Source organism: Asparagus officinalis, chromosome 4, assembly GCF_001876935.1.
Source record: "Asparagus officinalis chromosome 4, Aspof.V1, whole genome shotgun sequence".
NCBI classification, from domain to species: Eukaryota; Viridiplantae; Streptophyta; class Magnoliopsida; order Asparagales; family Asparagaceae; genus Asparagus; species Asparagus officinalis.
Genome location: NC_033797.1, coordinates 72,107,550 through 72,117,221, shown reverse-complemented (window position 1 = coordinate 72,117,221; position 9,672 = coordinate 72,107,550). Strand labels below are relative to the sequence as shown.

At 35.0% G+C, this 9,672-nt stretch overlaps 1 long non-coding RNA gene across 1 annotated transcript; it reads right to left on the bottom strand.

Moving 5' to 3' along the window:
• On the bottom strand, nt 564–7,298 carry LOC109837706. Its single transcript, XR_002246398.1, has 5 exons — nt 7,133–7,298; nt 6,828–7,047; nt 6,655–6,753; nt 1,275–3,111; nt 564–1,186 (listed from the first exon to the last, which is right to left on the bottom strand). It is a non-coding gene; the product is annotated as an uncharacterized LOC109837706 (long non-coding RNA).

Here is a 9,672-nt window from a genome sequence, read left to right as displayed (position 1 = left end):
GACTGCAGTAACTATAGAGAGCCACCATACTTCGATTACAAGCAGGGATCTCTCAACCCTGTGATCTTCAAACATGATCATCTACACGTTGTTCGAGTTTTAGATGGGTGAACATGAAAGCAGTTAGACGTCTTGACTGCCCTGCATAACCGTCTTAGAGAGAAGGGTCGAATTGGTCGCACAGAAAATACATTAAAAACAAGATAATGCCCCCATCTAAAATCAAGGTAGTGTAATAACTAACAGCAGTAGCAAATTGCTATAAAGTTTTCGTCAACACAATTATATATAGGCCAGCTGCCTGACCTTTATTACCAAATATTCGTCCAAATTCAATAAGCGTGGAACTCCAGCTGCCTGACCTTTATTACCAAATATTTGTCCATATTCAATAAGCGTGGAACTATAATCAGCAGCTCATATTATGTTCCACTATCATCAGCAGCTCATATTATGTAGTAATAAAATACAACAGAAGCTCATAATATGTAGTAATAAGATACAATAGAAAATTTCCCTCAACAATCATGTAAGTCCAAGTACTTGCAAATAAGAACAAAATAAGGAAGAGTCACGCTACTACATTTTAAGTAGTAATACAATACAATAGAAGCTCATAATATGTAGTAATACAGATCAGGACAAAATGAGGAAGTGTCACACTACTACATTTTATGCAGTAATACAATACAATAGACACTGATAATATGTAGTAATACAATACAACAGAAGATCTTCCTTAGCAATCATGTAAGTCAAAATACTTACAGATCAGAACAAAACGACAGAAAGTGTCACACTACTATATTTTACTACGTCTAGTTTCGTTTGAAGCCACAAGAAAAATGCCCAGCCTATCACTACATTAGCAAAGCTACACGCGCCGGCGGGTAAAAGTCTCTCAAGCAGCTCCTCTTTCTCAGTTTTCAGCATTTCATTCTCTGCTTGAAGAACTCGAGTCGCCCTCTCCAACCCATTGACCAAAGCATAGGGTCCCTCGACATATTTCTTCCATTGGTGGCAGGCCCAGTGGACAAAATCGAAGTGCAATTGCTTCCTTTCAATCATAAGATGTTTTTTGCAACTGTGGCCAACTTAGTACAAGTCTTTATAACTTCCCAATCATCTGCAGCCAACCTTACACTCGTTCATCTTGTTCCAAGCTGAGCGTAGATCGCAGGCCTCCCTACAAGATGAAACAAACTATTAATATTAAAAAATATTTCTTGGGGGGTCAGGTTGTAGAAACTAACAAATGCATGTATATATATTACCTTTTTGCTGCTGATAGATGTACTGGTGGTACGAGGCGCTCACGATCTTCTCTAAAAACATGAAGGAAAGCGTACTGTATCCCTGGTAACAAAATATTACATCAAAAAATAATATGAAAAATAAGTTTATATACACACGCACATTTGTAAAGATCTTACATTTCATCGGGTTCTAATGTATCCTCCGAAACAGCACCAACAGCTTCATTTTCTTCTGAGTTACCATCACCACGATCACTGATAAGAGTAGAAAAAAAGTCTTGTACATGCAATATTTATTTTGAAACTGAGGTGCTAAAACAATTACTTCAAGAAAAAAATATTACTATTCCACCAACCATAAGAGGAATCACTAGACATGAGAAATCTTCTATAATGTAGAAGTCGGATTTTAATATATGACTTTATGCTTTCGCATAGTCTAAAGCCGGTAGTAATAGGGTTAAATATGAAATGTTGCACCGGTTATAGCTTTTAATATTGCAAGCACTAGAAAACTTATATTATCAAAAACTATCAAATGCCTCTTAGTACGTCCTAAGAGGGTAGAATACTAAGAGATTTTTGCAAAAACTACTTTTGAATTACTTCTCTCAATCAACTCCCAACACAAGAAATCTAGGTAAAATCAATTCTAAGAAATATCATGAAAAACAAGGAAATTGTAGTTTTGTTATTTTATAGAAAACAACCAAATAGCTCTTAATTTATCTTAATACTATTCTACATGTAATAATTACAATGTTATAACTAGAAAAAAATCATACCTCTTCAAATTAAATAAAGTGTATGTGCATTGCATAAAGATGCTAATCATGGAGACTTCTCTAATCCATTGTCCTAAATATCCCTGATATAGCCCAATTAGTGATCCTAAACATATATTATTTACATTTGATTTCATTAAGTACATTCGGATTGCATTTTAGTGCATTATATTATAAATGTAAAAGTTACTTGAACCCGAGACATGATTCAAGAGCTTAAGCATTCAAGAGCTTAAGCATTGATGTAAGGGCTTAAATATCACCACTTTTACGCAACTTGGAGATTAGGTTATCAGCCCCAAAAATTAGTCTCACATCTTTAAAATTCCCCATAAGCCCCTCAAATCCTAATTCTTGCAAATTGATTCCAAAATGACAAAAATGCCCTTATCTTATGCCCCTAAAAAAAACCTCTGGTTCAAAAAAACAAAAGACGATGGGAATTTTGGTCATTGAGAGACCAATTTGCAAGATCCCTTGGGATGTAAGAGACTAATGAGCAAATTACAAAAAACATGAAATTAAAAACAAGAACAATGTCTGGAAACATAAATAAATAAAAAGTGTTAAGAATAACAGATAGAACTTCAACTTAAATGACAAAAATGCCCTCATCTTATGCCCCAAAAAAACCCCTCTGGTTCAAAAAAAACAAAAGACGATGGAATTTTGGTCATTGAGAGACCAATTTGCAGGATCCCTTGGTATGTAAGAGACTAATGAGCAAATTGCAAAAAGCATGAAATTAAAAACAAAAACAATGTCTGGAAACATAAATAAATAAAAAGTGTTAAGAATAACAGATAGAACTTCAACTACGATCGTGGTAAAACTCTCTAAAAATAATGAAAGAATAAAAAATAATAAGCAAGCTAAAAAGAGCATTAAAAACATGAAGGAATGGTGACAGGCTAAATACTTTTAGCTCAAAATATATTAAGACAATAAATCATACTCTGTAGAAAAATTGGATTACATGACAAACTATAAAACATGGTCAGAACAAAAAATTCAACAAGATTTACCCATCGATATTGGTACCATCTCCAGCCTTGTATGGTGTATGTTCCCTAAAAAAATCACAGAAAAGTAAATAAAACCCCAAAAAAAATAAATAGAAAACCATAAAATTCTGGATTCTATTAGACTGAATAAATTCTAGAAGGGGATTGACCGGAAAAAAACATGTACTGACAACAAACTGAAATCATAAACAAAAAAGATTGTTTCTTTAAAAAAGGAAATAAAAAAACCATTGAGAAATAGCAAGGCAATGTAAATAAATTAGGGGGGCTAATAAGCAAGAAAATAACACCTGACCTACTGCAAAAATACACTAAAAAGCACAGTAAAACAAAATAATTTAATAAAACTTACTCACGGATTGCGGTACTATCTCCATACTCAGGTAGTGCAAGTTTCCTGGAAATAAAATTCACAGAAAATTAAAAAAACCCTAAGGAAACTAAAATAAAAGCAAAATCTATTAATATAATAAAGAAAAATAAAAAATTATGGTAAAAAACAAAAGCAAGAAAATAGATAGGTTTTTTTATTGAAATTTCTCTTTAAAAAAGATAGATTTCTCTAAATCAAAACAACTAAAAGGATTATAATAAAAAAACTCACCTTTTTCGGAGAGGAAGTAAATGGTTGTCCATTGTATGAAGTAAATGAAGTAAAATTTTGACAAAATGAACAGGTTTATATTAGGAGAAAAATGAGTGAAACACCCTTTTTTTCCCTCTCATTACGATTTTCTGTTGATAAACTAAAACAATGGGTGTAACACCCTTTTTTAAATCTCTGATTTTTTTAACGAGTGTACACACATTGCGTTTTGAAAAAAATTAAAAAACTTTTTACTATAATAAAAAATAAAAATAAGAAAAATAAGAAAATTAACCTTAATCTATCGCTCTGAGTCTCTACGAGGAGAAGCGGAAGAGGCACAAACCTTAGCTCCGCTGTATAAATAGTTTTTGCAAGCGGGTCGGTTAGTTTAGGGCGCATGAGTAACCAATAAATAGGATTTGAGGCCCAAGACGCTGGTAAACTAATCGGCCCGCTGGTGGATTCGAGGAGGATTAAGTCCAAGACATTGGTGGGGGGGGCCTCTTTGAGGTCGTTTTTGTTGTCAAAATTTGAATAAGCTTTTATTGGTTACCCATGCGTCCTAAACTAACCGACCCGCTTGCAAGAACTATTTATATAGCGGAGCTAGGGTTTGTGCCGCTTCCGCTTCTTCTCCTCGCAGAGACACTCAGAACGAGAGATTAAGGTTAATTTTCTTATTTTTCTTATTTTTATTTTTTATTATAGCAAAAAGTTTTTTTAATTTTTTCAAAACGCAATGCGTGTACACTCGTTAAAAAAATCAGAGATTTAAAAAAGGGTGTTTCACCCATTGCTTTAGTTTATCATCAGAAAATCGTAATGAGGGGGAAAAAAAGGTGTTTCGCCCATTTTTCTCCTAATATAAACTGTTCATTTTGTCAATTTTTTACTCCATTTACTTCATACAATGGACAACCATTTACTTCCTCTCCGAAAAGGTGAGCTTTTTTTATTATAATCCTTTTAGCTATTTTGATTTAGAGAAATCTATCTTTTTAAAGAGAATTTCAATAAAAAAACCTATCTATTTTCTTACTTTTGGTTTTTTCCATAATATTTTATTTTCCTTTATTTTATTAATGGGTTTTGCTTTTATTTTAGTTTCCTTGGGTTTTTTTAATTTTCTGTGAATTTTATTTCCAGGAAACTTGCACTACCTGAGTATGGAGATAGTACCGCAATTCGTGAGTAAGTTTTATTAAATTATTTTGTTTTACTGTGCTTTAGTGTATGTTTGCAGTGGGTGAGGTGTTACTTTCTTGCTTATTTGCCCCCCTAATTTATTTACATTGCTTTGTTATTTCTCAATGGGTTTTTTATTTCCTTTTTTTAAAGAAATAATCTTTTTTATTTATGATTTCAGTTTGTTGTCAGTACATGTTTTTTCCGGTCAATCTCCTTCTAGAATATATTCAATCTAATAGAATCCGTAGTTTTATGGTTTTCTATTTATTTTTCTTGGGGTTTTATTTACTTTTCTGTGATTTTTTAGGGAACATACACGATACAAGGCTGGAGATGGTACCGATTTCGATGGGTAAATCTTGTTGAATTTTTTGTTCATACCATGTTTTATAGTTTGCCATGTAATCCAATTTTTCTGCAGAGTATGATTTGCTATCTTAATATATTTTGAGCTAAAAGTATTTAGCATGTCACAATTCCTTCATGTTTTTAATGTTCTGTTTAGCTTGCTTATTACTTTTTATTCTTTCATTATTTTTAGAGAGTTTTACCACGATCGTAGTTGAAGATTTAAGTTGAAGTTCTATCTGTTATTCTTAACACTTTTTATTTATTTATGTTTCCCGACATTGTTATTGTTTTTAATTTCATGCTTTTTGTAATTTGCTCATTAGTCTCTTACATACCAATGGATCCTGCAAATTGGTCTCTCAATGACCAAAATTCCCATCGTCTTTTGTTTTTTTGAACCAAAGGGGTTTTTTGGGGGCATAAGATAAGGGCATTTTTGTCATTTTGGAATCAATTTGCAAGAATTAGGATTTGAGGGGCTTATGGGGAATTATAAAGATGTGAGACTAATTTTTGGGGCTGATAACCTAATCTCCAAGTTGCGTAAAAGTGGTGATATTTAAGCCCTTAAATCAATGCTTAAGCTCTTAGTTCAAGCTCTTGAATCGTGTCCTAGGTTCAAGAAACTTTTACATTTATAGTATAATGCACTAAAATGCAATCCGAATGTACTTAATGAAATCAAATATAAATAATATATGTTTAGGATCACTAATTGGGCTATATCAGGGATATTTAAGACAATGGATTAGAGAAGTCTCCATGATTAGCGTCTTTATGCAATGCACATACACTTTATTTAATTTGAAGATGTATGATTTTTTTCTAGTTATTACATTGTAATTATTACATGTAGAATAGTATTGAGATAAATTAAGAGCTATTTGGTTGTTCTCTGTAAAATAACAAAACTACAATTTCCTTGTTTTTCATGATATTTCTTAGAATTGATTTTACCTAGATTTCTTAGCCTCTGATGGTACGGTCCTTCGTTGGCACTCTTCGTGGAGCCGCCTTCGATTGGTATCGTCGCCTCATGCCAGGAAGCGTGAATAGCTGGGACGACATGAAAACTAAGTTCCTCGCTAATTTCTTCGACGACGACACCGAGATATCCATCGGAACGTTGCTCGATGAGAAAAGTAATTCAAAAGTAGTTTTTGCAAAAATCTCTTAGTATTCTACCCTCTTAGGACGTACTAAGAGGCACTTGATAGTTTTTGATAATATAAGTTTTCTAGTGCTTGCAATATTAAAAGCTCTAACTGGTGCAACATTTCATATTTAACCCTATTACTACTGGCTTCAGACTATGCGAAAGCATAAAGTCATATATTAAAATCCGACTTCTACATTATAGAAGATTTCCCATGTCTAGTGATTCCTATTATGGTTGGTGGAATAGTAATAACTTTTTTCTTGAACTAACTGTTTTAGCACCTCAGTTTCAAAATAAATACCTGAGATATGATTGAAGGCGAAGTAGCCTTCAACGAAGACTCTGGTGCCTACAAATAAACACCAATCACATGCATACCACCTATCAACATTCTCGAAACCTGAAAACAAAAGAAAAAATCACTCCAAATTCTTCAACCAGATCACAAATTTCTCAAATTAATCCTCTTTTTACTTGTCTAGCGTGCTCAGCGACCCAATCCGCTGTCAATTCCGATCGAAGGCGGCGACTCATTCGAAGATTTCCCGCCTCTGGATTCTTCTTGTCCTCTCTGGTAGCAGGTTCTGATTTGAGAGCCCAAGTGGGAGATCCACCGTCAGTGAGAGGAGTTGGGATCAGATCGTACACAAAACCTCGCATAATTAGGGCTTAGCTTGCCGATGATAATGCCAACCTGTTGACGAGTAATTGAGATAAGACTGTAGAGAGAAATCTAAAAACTTGAGAGATTTGGATTGAGAATTTGAGAGAGGGAGTACTTGAGAGATGACTGAGGATTGAAATAGGCGATTTTCTAGGGATTTGGCGGCTGGCATCTGGCGGCGGAGTGCCGAGAAGGCGGAAATGGAGATTGGAGAATGAGGCCCTGCGGCGCCGGACAGGGAGTGAGAGAGAGGAACTGAGGAGGGGAAGTGGCGGCTGGGATTTTAGGGTTTACTTGTTGAGTCGGGTTTGAGGGTTAACGGGTATTGGGTGGACAAATTTTCAAAACATCTTGTTTCTAGGTTACGTACATTTATGTGCATTTTGTGTGAGTCTGGTAATAATATCGCAGAAAATATGCTCATCTGGTACATAATTTGTAGTGTTCTCTTCATTTGAATCCGCAATTTTATACTTGCTTTAACAAAACATAAGGCATTAGAATGGAACATGAGATCGTAGTGCAAATTTTGGACTTTCAATCGTTTCAACCAACTCAAATTACATATATATCAACAAAATACTATCATGACACAACATCCAATTTGATCATAATACAGCTTACAACACACCACATAACATTACATTAATCTAGGTAAAACCAAACCGAATTACACCAATGAAGAACAACCATTTCACATATCACAACACAAACAATTATTAACAAAATACATAAGTAAATAGCATACAATCAAACATAATATCAAATAACACGTTGTCTTCCTCTTTTCTTCTACAAGTGCAGCTAGCCTGTAATTTTGATATTACATTCCTCAATTTCACGACCTCTTCCAAAGAGATTCAGGTTCATGTTGAGCCTATTCAATCTCTTCTTCAAGCTTTATAATATGCCCATGGCATCCTCTTAGCTCGTTCTCACCCCTTGCAATCATCTCCTCTTTAACAAGCAAAGTGTTCTTCAAACTAGTGGTTTCTTTGCTAAATAGGCTTATCAAACCACTCCCACAATCCACAGCCATTGGCCTACTGTTATGCCAAAAAACAAAACAAGATGAGATGAAAATACAGAAAAATAGAAAAATGTTGCTATTTGTTGGCCCAAAAAGTAAAACTGGCTCATTACCTAGAGGTCTGGTTGTTCCCTTTTCATTCCCTTTCACATTTTCCTTGTAATCAAATGTCTGCTGTCAACAGTTGAGTCCCATCTCCATTTGTTGTAGGTCGGCTCCCACCTCTATTTTCTTCCCTAGGCCATCCCTTCATTGTCGGTCCCCTCCACTATATAGCAATTGAGAGAGACTGAGAGAAATATGAGGACTACGGAGTGGAGTAGAACTTGAGCTCTGTGCTCTGGAGATCTGAGTGATCCTCTTCCCCTTTTATGCGATCCCCTTCCTCTTTGTGAGTGATTAATAGAGAATATCAGTGAGCTTCCCTTTGTGTTCTTGGTGGTGCACTAGAGAGAAGATCGAGGACTGATTTCAGCAGACCTCTGAGCCAAACGACAACGCAGATCCTCAACAGTGGTATCAGAGCGAGGTTAGTGTCGATGTGCTTCAAAACCGCCGTCGATCGCCGCTGGATCGCCACTGGACTTCGCCGGACCGCCGCCGCGTAGGTAAGGTCGAAACCCTCCCCTAGGGTTTCGCTCAGGTGAGGTGACGGAAATCTGTTTCTGTAGTTATTAGCTTGATCTTGTCTGCATCGCCATCTTTGAAGTTCCTGTGCATTCAATCTGATTAATCTCTGGCTTTGTTGAAAAATTACAGTAAATCTTTGGGTATGTTAAATTTTTTCAGAAATTAAAATACTGTTTTTTGGGAGTGCTCGTGTGAAAGATCAAAGAGATTGAAACAAGAACTTTGTGTTCATCGTTCTTCTCATTTGTTCGTGCTAGTTGCTTCACACGTTTCGAGCCGGATAATTACCAAAATCGTGCTATTTTTTTGCTGTTTGTTTTTCTGTGTGAAAAATGTCCGCTGCTAATCAATATAGTATGATTCAATATGGTATGGCGCCGTTCAACGGAAAATCTGATTTTAGCATTTGGAAACAAAAAATAAAATGCATCTTAATTCAACAGAAGTCCGTTAGGGCTGTTGGTCAGACTTATTTAACCTCTGACACTGAAAATAAACGGGCGGAAATGAACGAAAATGCTTGTTCCACAATTTATTTGAACTTATCTGACTCTGTGATCAGAAAAGTTGGAATTTTGGACTGTGCTAAAACTCTTTGGGATAAACTTGAAGAACTCTACACTGAAACCTCTTTGCCCAGTAAAATGTTTTTGCTTGAAATTTTTTTTAAATTTAGATTGGATATGTCTAAGGACATTGAGGAGAACCTAGATGTTTTCACAAAACTTATTTCAGATATTAAGTTAACTGGTGATAAACATATAGATGATTATACTCCTATTGCCCTTCTAAATGCTATTCCTGACTCATATAGTGATGTGAAATCTGCTATTAAATATGGTAGAGATGAGGTTACCCTTGATGTTGTGGTCAATGGTCTTAAGGGGCTGTTTGGTTCGTTTCCTTGATATAGAGAAATGCAATTTCATGTAAAGAAACACAAGTTTTAAGTTTTCCAAACTTTTCCAAGAAATAGATTGTTTTGCTTTGGTTCG